Consider the following 15,722-nt stretch of genomic DNA (forward strand, 5'->3'; position numbering starts at 1 on the left):
CTTCATTCATCCCTATGTTAGAAACACTCCCCCTCAAACTTTGAGTTCATAAACATTCTGATACCATAACTAACAAATGTGGCAGATGTAGGTCAGGTAGGAGCACAAAGTGGGTCCATAGCAATGGCAGACAACATCATATTTTATTAAAAGACAGCAAGTTAGTGAACTCATTGGCAAAATGTCCTATAGGGACACATGTAATGCTGGCTAAACCTCAATAAGTTTAGAGGTTCAAATTCTGACAAGCACCCACAACTTCTCTGAGGCTCTTGGGGTCATCAAATGTTTTAAAAACATGCTCTCTTGTAAAATTTCTGCTCTTTTTGCTTCGAGTCAGTCCAGAAATGCCACAAGAGGTGCTGTCTCTCTCATCAGAACATCTGCTTCTGTCTGTAACCTGGAAGTGGAGAGGGGAATAGAAACACAATAATGAAAATAATAACGGGGGGATTTAACTATACATTTTTGAATCTGCAGAAAAGATCTGTTTCATGTTTCAGGTGAGGATGTAGACTGACTCTTACTATATTTAAACACATTTGCACCTACCTAATTAAAATCTTAGTATTCCAAAACATTAATAAGTATTGTAGCTAATCTGGGCCCAGTTCCTACTCCCACTAAAGTCAACGACAAAACTCTTATTGGTTGTATGGGGGGCAGGATAAATTCTTTTTTTCTGTGTGGAGGAACCTGAACTTGTCACATTGAATGCACTTACAAATTGTTTGCAGGCATATATTTCAACACATCAGCTATTGGTTTTTATAACCCAATCCTGAGGAATAAATCAAGGCGATTTGGGGCCTAATAAATCAAGGCGATTTGGGGCCTAATAAAAAATATTGGAGAATATGAGAATGTAGGATGTGATTTTTAATGTAGCCAAAGGGGGTTAGGCACCCAACTCCCATTGCAATTCAATGTACTCACCTAACTTCCTTAAATCTCTGCTGTAAGGTATCAATATCCATATTTCAAAAGCCTTCGGAGACCATAATGGTGAGTGTGGTCTGAAAGTCTAGACAGAGAGAGACGCAGTTAATAGGAATAGAAATAACTGAAGCTATTAAATAAACCTGTTTTCTAGGAATTTCAGTGTTACAGTCAGGATGGTAGAAATATAAGGCACCATTAAAATATGTTCACAGTCACAGAAAAGCTATGAAAACACTATCAAATGGTAAATAATGTTAGTGAAAAGAAATTGCTGAGCTGTATTTCTCACAATAAGCACTAGATGGCCATATGGGCTTTTTCTTGCCTTTGTCATCTTTTAGAAGATAATGATTAGCAAGTCTTCAGGACGACCATAAATAATATTGTATTAGGAAATTCCTCTCAGGACATATAATGCCTGTTGTGCTGATTGGTGATATAGCAGGAATTATACAATTGTATACTGGAGCTGAGTATTACATACTGTGTCCCACATGAAATCGAGCAGAAATCATTCTTACGAATATCCTAATATGGAGGGAAAAAAAAAGTTTAAAGAAATATCTATAATTAACCTTCCAAGGTACATCTTGTGCTGAGACATGACTGAGAGATAGTTTTATGGCATGAACAAATGTCCATAGCATATTGGTAATCTCTCTCCTGAAAGGCATCTTAGAACATTAACTCCATATCAGGAGCATGGATGCACTATGGTCATTGTAGTTCAAAATTAAGGGCATTCTTAACTGGTTTCATTATGCTTTATCACATTAAGCAGCCTGTATAATAAAACCAGCTTGCCCAACAACTGACAATACAAATTGGTTTTATTTTGAACGTCTCTTTTTTTTTTGTTTTTTCACAAAGACTGAATTCAATTATTTTAAATATTTCAAATGTCTCGCGTGATTATGTACTATGATCTTAAATATAGTTTTTAAAGTTAATTATTTTAAGATTAATTTAACATAACAAGCTGAAATCAAACAATGTCCTACTACTGTATCTAGAATTTCTCATAATGTTCAGTAAAAAGAAAACTGTTCCCTTGAGCACAAGGAAAAAGGTATCTAATCTGACATTTGACCTACTGTTATTTAACTCATAAAAACCAAATGCAAATAAACACCAAATAAAAACTGATTTAAAAATAAGGATGTATATCTATGAGAAGAGGAAATTAATGAAACGTGTTTTTTAAAATTTCTAACACACTGAGGGATAACAGGGAGAAAACCACCATGAGCTAACCTCCTGCTCCACAGAGTTTAAACAAGTCCTCAAGACATTAAGAAAGCACACTCGGTGTTACAGTTGATGGTTTATTTTTTCATGGGGTAACTGAGCTGTAGGGAATACTCAGGGGATGAAATTGGTTCTGCTGCACTTTTTTGTTTCTTTTATAATCAGGAAAAGAAGCATCATAAAATGCCATAACTTTGACCTTAGACTGGTCAGAAGCCTGGCTGCTCTAATTAAAAAGTGAATGTTCCCAATGTTTTACCGAATAAAGCCCTTTTATAACAAATAACCTTTTGATGGGGAAACCACACTGTTTGTACACCAAAAAGTAATTTCAAGGCTTATGTTGAGTCAGGGCCATGGTAAACACATGCTGGAGCTTCTTGCCCTTCCCCTCTCTTTACCAAAGAATCAAAACAGATGTATTTCAACAGCTTGTACAAATATTCTACTGTACATTTAACTATCGTTTGGAGAGACAACATCTCTTCTAATGATACATTTTTAGAAGTACTACACATGCTTACATTCTGGTGCAGTAGTTAAGAACTCCATAAGTAAGGTTGTGACACATTTACCACTATTAACCCAATTTTTTCACCCCTTTGTGTTTAAATTTCACAGAAAATCTCCCTTAGGCCTAAAATGTCTCATACTTATTCTTAAATCAGAGAGAAGCAATTTTTTAAAAGTTTGAGGTTCCTCAGTGGAGTTATTTTTGAGTTAAGAAACTCAAAAAATACATGGCTATAATCTTTTTTGAAGAAACAAACACACAAACAACTAATGCTAGTAATGGCTCTGGTCCTGCTCCAAAAGAAGCTAATGGAAATATCCAAACAGTATCAGTTCCTAGGTGCTGCTGTATTTATCCCAGTAACCAGGACAGTGCCAGTGCATTGTAACAAAGATTTCAATCCTCTGTACCATAGAAACTGCAGCATAGCAACTTGCAAGCCTTAGTAATGTAATATATATTATATTGCATATATTAATATAATGAACAAGCAAACCTATTTGAAATGGCTAGCCATGACTCTAGGTATTTTATACCATTAAAACATATTAATTTTTTTTAAATATATAAAGTTCTGTCTATAGTTTATTGTAATGGATATGTAACCCACACCCCTTCTGGGTGTGGTGTTCTGTCCCATCTAGTGGCACCAAGACCACTTAGAGATTAATGAGTGTGCTCTATACTACAGCCTTAGCTAAAGGCAATATAGCATTTAGCTCATGCAGTAGACAATAGAGGCACATGTATTTAACTGAAAAGTTCCCAGGGTTGATGCCGACAACTGGGGGTCTGTTGGTGTTACAAGTGCGGGCTGGTCCTTGTTATATTCAGCCCTGGGTTACACCAGAAAGAGCAAATACACCTCTCCATACCAGCACAGCTCCATCAGCTGATTTGGAAGAGCTCTATTTCTTTGTACCACATTTGAGGAGATGCTGGGATCTCCTGGAACTTGTGCTCTGGGAGGGCAATAACCAAGGACTGGGATTATAGTTAACCTCTGTGCAGAGGTGCCAGGGAACTAAAGGGTAATGCTGCATGTGTTCTTTCTCTACTCGTGCTCCTTTGCAGTGCATGGCAAAGTATGACATTTCAAGCCCCGTTCCACAGACATTCACCCATTTGAATTGAATGAGACTACACTTGTGTGTAAAGTTATGGACAACTTATAGGTAAGCATTTGCAGAACAGGACTTACAGGCAAGGAACTATCACTATACATGGAATGTTATCTGTGCTCCTAAACTCCACTCAGTGGTGGGACGTCAGCCTTTCAGCTTGTAGTCCTCATTCATTGTAAATGTTGATATAATACATTGGGGATGCATGCAGACTTGTACTTTCACTGGGATCAGAAAGACCCAGAAAAAAATGATCCAGAAAATAACTAAAGAACAAGAAGGATTGTCACTGAAATTATTTTTTTTTCTTTTACGATAAAGTTCTCATCCCCTAGCAAAGGAAATTGAACACAAACTAAATTGTTAAAATAACAGTAAGGACCTTACTTAAACATACACACATATGCATAAAAATCAGAGTTAAGAAATTTGAGACCCTGTTGTTTGACCTTACATGCTATGTTATATGTAATCTTATTTTAATACTTGGAACAATAGTGTTAATTAGGGGCAGCTTGGGAAAATGTAACTACATTTCCTGGCTTATGGGAGACTTAAAATCAAATTCAATATACTTTCAGCTTTGTTTGCCTCTGCATATACTTGAGCTTAATTGATAGAAATGGTACTTTATGAGTTTTGTATATGAAAAGTTTGTACAAAGTAATGTAGTGGATCGCTGAAATACAAATATTTTAGTTACAGGCATTTACTAATGAGTATAGACATACTGTATAAATAGACACACAGATTGCAACTACAGAGACTTAACATAAGTAATTATTCACTAAATAGACTTTTATTATAATTTTAGGGCTCAATTCTGCTCACTTTATGTACACTGAATAGTCTCATTGACCAGATTTCTAAAGGTATTTAGGCACCTAAATATGGAGATAAGAGCCTAGTGGGGTTTTCAGGTGTTAGAGACTAACTCCCACTGAAATTAATGTTGCACCAATGCCCTTCTAGGCGGTTTTCAAAAGCCTAATAGGCACCTATCTACACCAGGTGCCTAAGTACCTTTCAAAATCTGGCCCTTAAACTTCAATAATTTCAATGAAACTTGTGCTCATAAGTATTTTGGGCCAATTTTTTAGACGTATTTAGGTGGATAGGAACCTAGTGGAATTTTCAAAAGTGCATCGGCACCTAACTCCCATCAAAATTGATAGAACTTATATGCTTAGGTGTTTTGTTTTTTTTTAAATCTATTTAGGTCTAGCCGCATCATTAGGTACCTAAACACTTTTAAAAATCTAGCCCTTCGGAACTTATGATAATTTCACCTGTAGACACCTAAATATGGATTTAGGAGCCTAAATTTATGCTCCTATTTTTGAAAAATTTGGCCAGTATCAGGAAATACCTCCTGAGAGTGAGATCAATAAGACAGTGGAATAGTTTCCCAGCTGAAGTTATGCAATATTTAAAATTATATTGGGCAAAGCACTGTTTTGTAAGGAACAAACCTTTATCGTTAGGGGAATGGACTAACTCTAGAATTTAGAGATGGAAAAGACTGATGAGAGTGGGATAGGAAGATGTCATGGCCAACATTTCTCTTGAATGTTTACATTTGATATCTTCAATATTCTATGTCTCAGTTAGCTGGATATTATATTCTTTGTCCTTACAAGTTAGCAAAAGTGTAAGGGTCCAGTCAAGGTACTGACAGCCTCCTTGAGGTCCATGGAAGTCATCATCTTTTAAGAGGCACTCCGCACCTTGCAAGACTGAACTCTAGGTTAATTAAGGAGAGCAATGGTCATACCACTAAAACAGACTATTGCTAAGGTCAAGTGTACATCATTTCTAATTTGGTATGTTGGGGATACACTGCGAAGGTTTGGGTAGACCCAGACTTAGAGGTAGCCCACAACTCATAATATTTATATACTTCTCACCTTTCTGAAGAAGAGGTCCATTTCTCTTACAGAGCTGTAATGTAATTCCCAGAAACAAAAATGCAGTAGGCAATAGCGCCAGTGATGTTGATTTGGCAGCCTGGTGAGTACATGGGTATAAGGGAAGAGGTTGCAGCAGCAAGTATTTTAATATCCACACATCTTTATATGCTATTGGATTTCACAGGCTATACTGCACATTAAACTTCTGATGTCTTATTATCATGACAAGACAAAAATTGAAAATAGCACAGAACTGCAGGTAATCCATTTTCATGACAAGTTTGCAATGTGAATGAGGAATAGCAAACATGAGCCATTCTCATTACTGTCCCAAGTCTGTAATCTCGTTGTCCTCCATAGATGTCATACCTGGGGCAATCAGCTTAGTTATTTTTTTAAAAGGATCATATTTCATATTTCTAGATGTTCTTGAGCAGTCCAGTTATCAGTTCCAGCTACTTCAAAAGTGAATGTAAACTATTCTTGCCCAGACTGTTCAAGAAATGCTTGTCAACAGTGAATAACAGTTATGAATATTTATGATACATCTAAATACACCAGAAAAATTAAAGCTATTCTGTAAAAGTTAGATTATTCAGATCACATTTTGATGTACATGCAAATAAGTATATATCGATGCTATTGTAAAGCATGTTTTTTTTAATGAATTGCAGAATATACATATAAGCCATAATTAGAACTCTTGGGAGCTTCAATACCTAAATCTAATTTGCTGACATGCCAACCATAAGGTCAAATGAGTCTTTAAAAAAAATCCTCAAGTAACTTGAGGTCAGAGACTTGAATATTTTTTTTCAATTTTATACAATTACATATTCAATGAGACTTTGAGAAAGAAACTTATCACTTTTTTAAAATGACAAAGGTGGCTGCAAACACAAGTAAAACCACTGGCTGATGAGGGGTTTTTCATAAATTAATAGATATTTTAAATGTGGTCTTGGAGTTATTTTTGTCAAAACCCTAAAGAAAAATCAATTTCAGGATAAGAGAGAGAAACCTATAAATTGCTAGCTAGGCCCTGCTTCCGATCACTCTTCTGCACTGACAGTTATGAAGTAAATAATTCTCAAGGACATTTCTCATGCAGCTCTATTCAGTTCATAAAAAATTACTCATTTCCTTCTCCTTGTGGTTGCTGTTTATACAGGTTTGTGTTGATAGTGATAACAACTATGGCTATTGAGTATGTAGATGCCTATGGCTATACTGTACAGTGACCACTTTTTGGCAGAGTTGCTTTTTCTTCTGATTGTGGGATCTCTTACTTCAGAAAACAAAACTTTGCAATGTAATTTTCCTTGATTTCCTGTGTGTTTTGCCTAACAAGTCTCTAGGTAAAGTCTGGAAAATTCTCTTTAGGAAAACATTAAGGAATCTAGGTCAAAAGTCTTTAAAAAAATGGTATTTTCCACAAACAATACCACAGAGGGTTGTAGTTCAATTTAGCAGCTGAAAAGGGAGCTCTGAGGTAAAGCATAGAATGCAATTACACAGAAATACTGCATGTTAACATTCCAATTGCACAACCAATAATTATGCTGAGAAATGCTGAGCTGGCTAAAGTCTAAAAAGATGTCAATAATACAAGTTTAAGATTTGGGATTAACAATAGTTCCAGATAGTGGTAGTGAATAAAAATAATGGACCCTTATGTTCTGTTGTTGAGGTATTCACAGCAGAAGATGTTCTTGATAACACATGGAATCAATTGGGTTTACCATTAATTTATTTATCTGGAATATACCGTGTAAATATCTGACATTCAGAATTCATTCACAGCCCTTTTGAATTTGGCAATTGTCACCAGTTTAGAACTTTAGTTTAATAGTTTTCTTTTTAGCATTTTATTTGTTTTACAAGAGTGCCTGTAGGGTCCAGCCAAGATCAAGTTCCCATTATGTAGGGACTGTACAAACACATAGTAAGAGAGAATCCCTGTCTCAAAGAGCTTACAATTTAAATTGGCAAGACAGACAATAGGTGGACGGAAGGAAGATAGTACTACCCCATTTTACAGGTGGGTAACTGAAGCCAAGAGAGATTAGGTGACTTACCTAAGACCACATAAGAAACTTGTGGCAGAGGGGGAGGCTGAAATGTGGAGACTAGCTCAGAGGTTCGAGCAGCCAGCAAAGCACCCCACAGAGAACACAAACAGTCTGGTAAGTTCTGTAAGGGATGTCTATTGTTTGTATTTTAAGTTTCATGGCTGAACATGTTAGCCAGTTGGGATAAAGACATTGCGAGCACTGTGATCTTCCCCATGTGGTCTTGCAAAATCCATGTATTATTTCATCTTTATTTAAAGGATTTTCTGTACTGTGAATGGTTTTTATTATGAATAAACCCCAATAAAAAGCCAATGATAAAGTTTTAATGAAACCAATTAAAAATAATTATCTTTATATTTGGAAATACATTTAACTAACCAATTGTGGTGGATAATCCTGCCCCACACTAGGCTGGAAAGGGTTAACCCCATACTAAGGACTGAGCAGGTCACACCCTTCTCCCCTGTGGGCATACTCCAAATGGAATCCAGTATAAAAGGGAGCAGCTCAGCTCAGTCCGCCGACTAGAGAGGAGAGAGAATGTATGTTGCAGGCTCCTGTCCAGGAGCTGTCAGAGCCCTAGACCACAGAGACCAGACACGCTGAGACCCAGGTGAATACCCAACTGTCCATGGAAACCCACGAAGGGAAGGAGTCGTCAGGAACTTTGCCTTGCGACTACCCCAGAGAACTAGAGGACCTGCAGACTACAGAGCAGGAAAGTAGGGTAGGAAGTTGCCCAGGGGAACCAGACATTGATCCAGTTGCGGTTCTGCGTACAGAGTCAGTGCGTTTCGGAGGGATCCCCACTGACCCAGTGGCAGCCCACCCCCTTTTTGGCCACTAGGCCATACTGCCCAGTGCTGAAGGGCTGGCCTACTGAATCTGGCCAGTAGGCCATACTGCCCGATGCTAAAGGGCCACCATACAGATGTAGGCCATTAAGCCTTGTTGCCCTGACTCTAAGGACAGACCCTCTGTCTCTGACCATTAGGTCATACCACGTTGAGGAGAAGAGCAGTTATTTGGAGTTGGCCGCAGAGCAATAATGACCCACAGGGGTGTTGGGGTATACCTAGGGCACAACACCAATCTATAAAATAACCAACTATATACAAACTTTTAATGAACACAGCAGTGCAAACAGAACTCCAAGTACAACAGTAAGAACATTTCAAATACACCATTTTGGGTGGGGGGAGAGTGGGGCATAAAGTTACAGGTGAGTTTACACCCTGCCTTTTCTTGTCCACATGGGTTCTGGGATAGAGTGCCATGGCTCAAAATTGTCAGGCGCACTGCAGAGCTCAAAGGAGCTGGACTCCCACATGCAAGTGTCCTCAGTGCCCAGAGGTTGGATCTGAGAGGTGAATGGGAGCCACTGATAGCACTGCTGGGTGTATGTGGCAGTTAGGGGTTGTTGCTGGTTCCAGTAGCTAGCATTGTCCAGGGGCTGAAAGACAAGTCTGGGCCCCAAATTACAGGGCCTGCTGGCCTTGCAGGAGCATGTTTTGCAGGACGGCATTCTGACTGAGGGTGGCATCCATGAGCTGCCTCAGCATCTCTCTCCTTTTCCATGCGCTCCTTCACCATGATGATGTTCTTAGTCACTGCCATGCTTTCCCTGTCCATCTAAAATTTTGGATACAGACCAATAAAGGATCACTGTAATAAACAGAGCATGCTGAAGAATTCTCTACCCTCCCTAAAATTAATCACATTACAATATCACTCAATCATTTCACATTTTGCAAGCTTGGCTGACTTTTACTTTGCTACCCCTGTAGCTATAGATCTAAGGGCAAAGTATTTCAATGGTTAAGGCACTGACCCAAAGCAGACTGGAATGAATGGGAGACTTTCCATTGCCATCAGTGAGCTTCAGGAAGGCCCATGTTATAACTGTCCTGCCTACTATTTCAGTGTTTCATTTAACACGCTCACAACTTCTTGAGTGAAGCGCAGTTCCTTACTCTAATGTGTAGAAATATCTTTTCAAATCATGGAAATATATATAAGATGAGACACAACTTAGCAGTCTAAAAAGTTTTGACGATCAAGAAGAAATTGTTTTTAGATGGAAATGCTATCCCAAAAACAGTGTGGCTGCCTAATGAGTTCCTTAAGAGTAATTTTGACGGATTCAATTTGATTAAAACCAGCATTGTGAAACTAGCCGCATTGCTGAGATAATCACAGTGGTTGAAAGCTGCAGGCTTCCTGTTAAATTACTGTTCATTATTGTTACATAAAATATTTAGAAAAGGAATGCTGCTGAGCCACAGCATGGACCTGGGAATTCTCTGCAAAGCAAAGGTAAAATTCACCTCACCAACCCACAAATCTCCACCACGGTACTCCTCATTTCTTTATTCCAAAAGTATTTACATTAGCTGCACTGTATTTACTGGACTTGGGTACAATTAGGTATTTTTAAAATGGGTAGGCTGATGTGCTGTTTCGTTGAGCTGGTGTGTGCTGTCAGTATGTGGCTCCAAATAGTACCGAGGCTATTCAGCTAAAGGAAAAACTGACAAAACTCCCAGCAAGACAATTGGGACACTTTTCCATTTCTCTCCTCCTCCCACTGCCATCAGCATAACTGCTTTTTACACATGGTTTCAGGAGCACTGGAAAATTCTCCTCGCATAACTCCTGGCAATTGGATTCTCTGGTTGGTAGCATGGATAATTCTATTTGGATTGTGAACTCTGAGGCACTCAAGAAGATTCTTGTGAGGTGCTGTCAGAAGAATCTAAGGGAGATCTTGTTCTCAAAGAGAAAGTGGGGCAAATGCGACGTAGTACCTGTGATAGGACTAATATGGAAATCTATGTCTCTCAACAAAATATGGTGGGAGGAATAGTTCTCTGGGTGTATTTCAGAGAGTCCTTGTAGCATTGCTATAAATTTGGTTTATGCTTTACAGCAAGGGTGGTGGAGGTGGGAAATAAACTTTCTGGAGTTCTTTTTTTGTAAAAACTTACTGAAAAGAGAATTAGTGGGGGGCAAGTAGAACTTTGAAACGTTACTATGGACCATAAAATAAAGCACCATTCTAGGCCCCAATCCTGTGAATACTTACATATGTACTTGCCTACTGCGAACAGTCCCTTTACCCATGTAATCTGTGGGAGTAGAGAGTGTGCATTAAGAGGGAAGAATCTGACCTTTAGTAAGTATTATTTTAATGACATAATTGAAAAATGGCTATATCTTTAACACCGACATCTCTGACTTTTGTTTATGTCATTTTTTTTTATGGCCCAATCCCATCTCAAGGTTGCAGCAGCAACCCATGCATGACTTTCCTGGAAAACAGAACAAAAGTCCCAGATTTGCAGTCCTGTAGGCCAGCTATCTGAGGTGACAGTCAGGTTAAGTGTATTGTTTTAACAGCTTTAGTCGGAGAGAGAATTGTTTTATTAATAAACACAAAAATAGAAGTTTTTAGCAATTTAAAATGAGAATATTTCTGAAAAACAATCCTTATTCAGGGGGAAAAAGTACACTATCTGTTATACATGGCATATAACCTTAGAAAGGATGCTGTCAGATCAGGCCTGATAAAATATAGTTTATTATTCTTATTTGTTAGATGCCAACACTGTGCTTTTGATAGAACAAACGAAAAGGACACATAAAGATCTTACAGTTTAAACATGCAGACAAGATCAATCAATCCCAAAATGCACTCGGATATCCACAACAAAGATCTATCAAAGTATGCTAGTTATTATTTGAGTGGATGACAGGATTTTTACTGACATGGATTAGCATTAATGGACTTCCTGACGTGAGTTTTAAGAAGGTCACTGAATGAAGAGAAGCAAAATGGCACACAGGGCTAGTTCTAACGGCAGATGGCTGCATGGAGGGTGCAAAGAAGATTATACAAGCCACTGCCTTGCACAGAGATATTAAGTCAAGTCTTCAATTGTACCCTTGCATGCAAAATGGCACCCTCTGTACAGTGTGACTTTGCGTGCACCATATATGCGAGAACATGCTGTGTGGAGAACACCATTTTATTTGTGCAGTTAGGGACCAAACAGCATCATTGCATGTGCACAGCTAGTCCTGGGGCATGAATGCATGCCTTGCATATGATGACGGCATGCCACTGATGCAAGGGTGGTGAGGATTCACAGGTGAAACAAAGGAGCTGATATGAGTTACAAGGGAACAACAATGGAGAATAGGGTTGATGTTGAGGCTGAGAAGGTTGAGCTTGATGTGAAAGGCAAGAGGAAGCCAGTGAAGGGAATCCAAGGGGAGAGTGACAAGGGCCTAGATTCACAAAGGTACTTAGGATTGTGACACTCAGGAACATACTGCGATTCACAAAGCCTGAGTTGGGCACCTAAAATGAATGTGGAGAGACAGACATCTTAAATTGTGATTCATAAATACCAACATGCTTAGGGAGCCACCTAAGCTAGCTAGTGGGAAGAGTATTACCTAAGCCCCACTCCTGTCAGAGCTAGGTGTCTAAATCTGGGCTGCAGAGAGGCACCTATCTTTGCTAGCAATTCTCAACTGCAAACCCTCTTTGGAATGGGCACTGAAAGTATATTTTGCAAGAAGTCAGTGGGGAGGAGGAACTCCATCATCACTTTTATCCCAGTGGCCAAGGTACTCACCTGGGAGGTGGGAGCCCCTCCGGTTCAAGTCACCCCTCCACCTGATGAGAAGGGTGCTCTGCCACCTCTCAGATAAGAGCCCTCGCCATCAGGCTATGGGATATTCTGATGTGGGATTTCCTCAGTCTCTCCTGCTGAAACTGTTCCACTGTGGATAAATCATTGTAATGTTATTGGGGCAGGGAGACTGGATCCTGGTCCCAGGTGAGTGCTCAAACCATCAGGCTACAGAGTCATTCTCATACTTGTTCTCTCTCTGACCCAAAGGGCCAGTGTTTGTCCACAGAGGAACAGCTTCAACACGAGAGAGTGATGGGAGCCCCACATCAAAATATCCCATAGCTCAGTAGCTAGTGCACTCAATAGCGAGGTGGCAGAACTCTGTTCAAATCCCTTCTATCCCCTCAAGAGGAGGGGGGAGTTGAGCCAGAGGCCTCGCACATCCCCAGTGAGTACCCAAATGTTTGGGATAAAAGTTCTGATGGAGGGCCTTCCCACTCCCCTCAGCTGTTTCGTGTGACCCGAGGGGCCTGATACAGTGGATGGTCTCTGAGCACACCTTCTGGATTTCTCCCCTCTCCCGCCACCAGTTAGATATCCAAACACCTATCCTTCTCTGGTTCCTCTGGTTTGTGTTAGGCAGGTGTTAGGTGTTTAGATACCTGGAGTGAGGCAGCAGTGCACATGTCCAGAGGCAGAAACATAAGCACCTACAAAAATTTAGGCGCAAGTTTAGGCACCTACAGTGTTCAGCAGAGAGGAGCAGTGGCTCTGTTTGGGGTTCTTGCTCTGTGTTCCCTGATTTTCAACCTTTGACCTCACTCTCATTCCTATTTTTCTCCTCTGTTGTGCCCACTAATCAATAGTAGCCTGGGATTAGTGGTTCCTTTCTTTTAACTGAGGGGGCAGGTCTTTAGTCTTGGGTAGGCCTCGATCCACCTGACCCAGTGCTTCAAATAGTAGAGAGTGCAGCAGGAGTTCTGTGAATCACAAGGTAACCTAAAACTGGGGCTTAGCCACCCAAGTCTGGGGTTTATGTGAATCCAGGCCATAGTCTTTGTGCTGGATGAGAGATCTGATTTTAGTCACTGGATTCTGGATAGACTCGAGGGGAAGTTTATGGGGGAAAGAGAAGAAAGAAAGAGTAATCCTTGTAGATATTACCAAAATTCTCTGTAGATTTTGATAGTCTCTGGTAACGATCAAGTTATTTGAAGAATCGTGACAGTATAATATAGTTATAGGATGGTTAGCAGATGGTTTCTGTGTCAACAAGGAAGTAAAGTATTTGTTTTGTGTACCCTGTAAAATAAAATAATGCCAAGACATCTAACCTACGGCCACAACATTACTTAGGTAATGTTAGAAAAATGGCAGGGGGTTGTTTTTATTGGCTGCCATCATGGAGTGGTTCATGAAGTTATAATAAATTCTATCCCCAAATGCCTTGAAAAACTGAACTGTGGCTTAATCTAGTTTAAGGCCATTTTTCACTCCTGGTACATGAATTAAAACATTCTTCCAATTAGATAAATCTATTCCTTTTACTTTTCTTATGGAACCATAAGTTATAAACCTCCACTGGTTTTAATAATTAATATTATCTTTGAAAAGCTGCAGGTGAGCAGTCAAATAAAGCCAGTTTTATTAAGAAGAGAATTAATGATCAGTGATTACCACTGTTATAAACTATATGCCTGGGTCTATGCCATAACAACTATCATGTATTAAGTTTCTGTGGTATGACTAAGGCACCTAGTTTAGAAAACAGATTGTTCCCTAGCTATTAATAAACCTGGGGCCACTCTAATTGTTTTTGACTGTCATTACTGTAGTACTGAATGCCTGCTGTGTTACAGTCAATTTCATTTTAAGAACAAAACTACAATTGCTTAACTGAAACCCCAAAAGAAAACAGCAGTTTCAGGCTGAATCTTTGTTCTTAAAAAGTGGATTAAAAGGAAATAGCATGACATTGTACCACAATGGTGTAACAACATAGTGGGTTTACATCTATGTTGTCATGACAGATGAAGAGGATTTTCCCTGTCCAAATTAATGGGGCCAAACGAACTAACCCTTGCTCAGCTGAGTAGTCTAACTGAAGTCAATAAAGCTCCTTGTGTAAAGATTAAATCATGTGAGTAACTGTTGGATTAGGTTCTAAATTTGGGATTTAACAGTTTGCAAGCTTCAGTCTAGGAGAGTGAAGACAGACCAAAGTGTTGTAGCAGGCACTTAGTAGTGCCTGTTATATTTCAGGTTTCAGAGTAACAGCCATGTTAGTCTGTATTCGCAAAAAGAAAAGGAGTACTTGTGGCACCTTAGAGACGAACCAATTTATTTGAGCATAAGCTTTCATGAGCTACAGCTCACTTCATCGGATGCATACTGTGGAAAGTTTAGAAGATCTTATTATATTATCATACACAATGTAAGGAGAGTGGTCACTTTGGATAACCTATTACCAGCAGGCGAGTGAGTTTGTGTGTGTGTGGGGGGGGGGGTGAGAAAACCTGGATTTGTGCTGGAAATGGCCCAACTTGATTATCATACACATTGTAAGGAGAGTGGTCACTTTAGATAAGCTATTACCAGCAGGAGAGTGGGGTGGGAGGAGGTATTTTTTCATGCTTTGTGTGTATATAATAAGATCTTCTAAACTTTCCACAGTATGCATCCGATGAAGTGAGCTGTAGCTCACGAAAGCTTATGCTCAAATAAATTGGTTAGTCTCTAAGGTGCCACAAGTACTCCTTTTCTTTTTGTTATATTTCAGATTACAGAACAGTTTTTCATTGTAGTTCCCTATATGAAACTTTCATATTAGGGGCCAGATTCTGATTTCACTTACACGGGTGTAAATCTGGGATGACTCAAATCAACACAGCTGCTTCAGATTTGTGGTCATGTAACTGAGATCACAATCTAGCTTTGCTCTCTGGTGGAAGGGAACATCTGTAGAGATGTTTAAGTTTCAGGAGGCCAGGCTGAACTATTTTTGAATGCATATTTGTATAGTGTTTATCATTGATTTCATTGCTGTCTTCTCTAGATTGTCAAATAAGATTTGGTTTATTAAGGTGCTTTTGGACCATTCCCCCTCCCTGGAGTGGAAGACACACTTTTGAGGACGCCACCAGCAGCCTACTTCTCCACTTCCTGTGGTGTGGGATGTCAGTGGCAAACATCTTTCCTGCTGGGAACCAGGTTTCTTCCTGCAAGATGCTCCCTGTAAATATTCCAATTAGAATGCTGCATTTGAT

General features: G+C 39.3%; 1 long non-coding RNA gene across 1 annotated transcript in view; it reads right to left on the reverse strand.

Annotated features, from left to right (window-relative positions):
• Positions 1-214: 214 nt before the first annotated feature.
• The window catches only part of LOC311517154, a 95,087-nt gene continuing 79,579 nt past the window's right edge, over positions 215-15,722 (reverse strand). Inside the window, exons 3-5 of the long non-coding RNA XR_014710617.1 lie at positions 5,736-5,835; positions 937-1,024; positions 215-400 (exon numbers count right to left, since the gene is read on the reverse strand). This is a non-coding gene — a long non-coding RNA (uncharacterized lncRNA). The remainder of the gene's footprint in view (positions 401-936; positions 1,025-5,735; positions 5,836-15,722) is intronic.

The sequence above is a fragment of the Lepidochelys olivacea genome (genome assembly GCF_965140295.1).
Source record: "Lepidochelys olivacea isolate rLepOli2 genome assembly, chromosome: 2".
NCBI lineage: Eukaryota > Metazoa > Chordata > Testudines > Cheloniidae > Lepidochelys > Lepidochelys olivacea.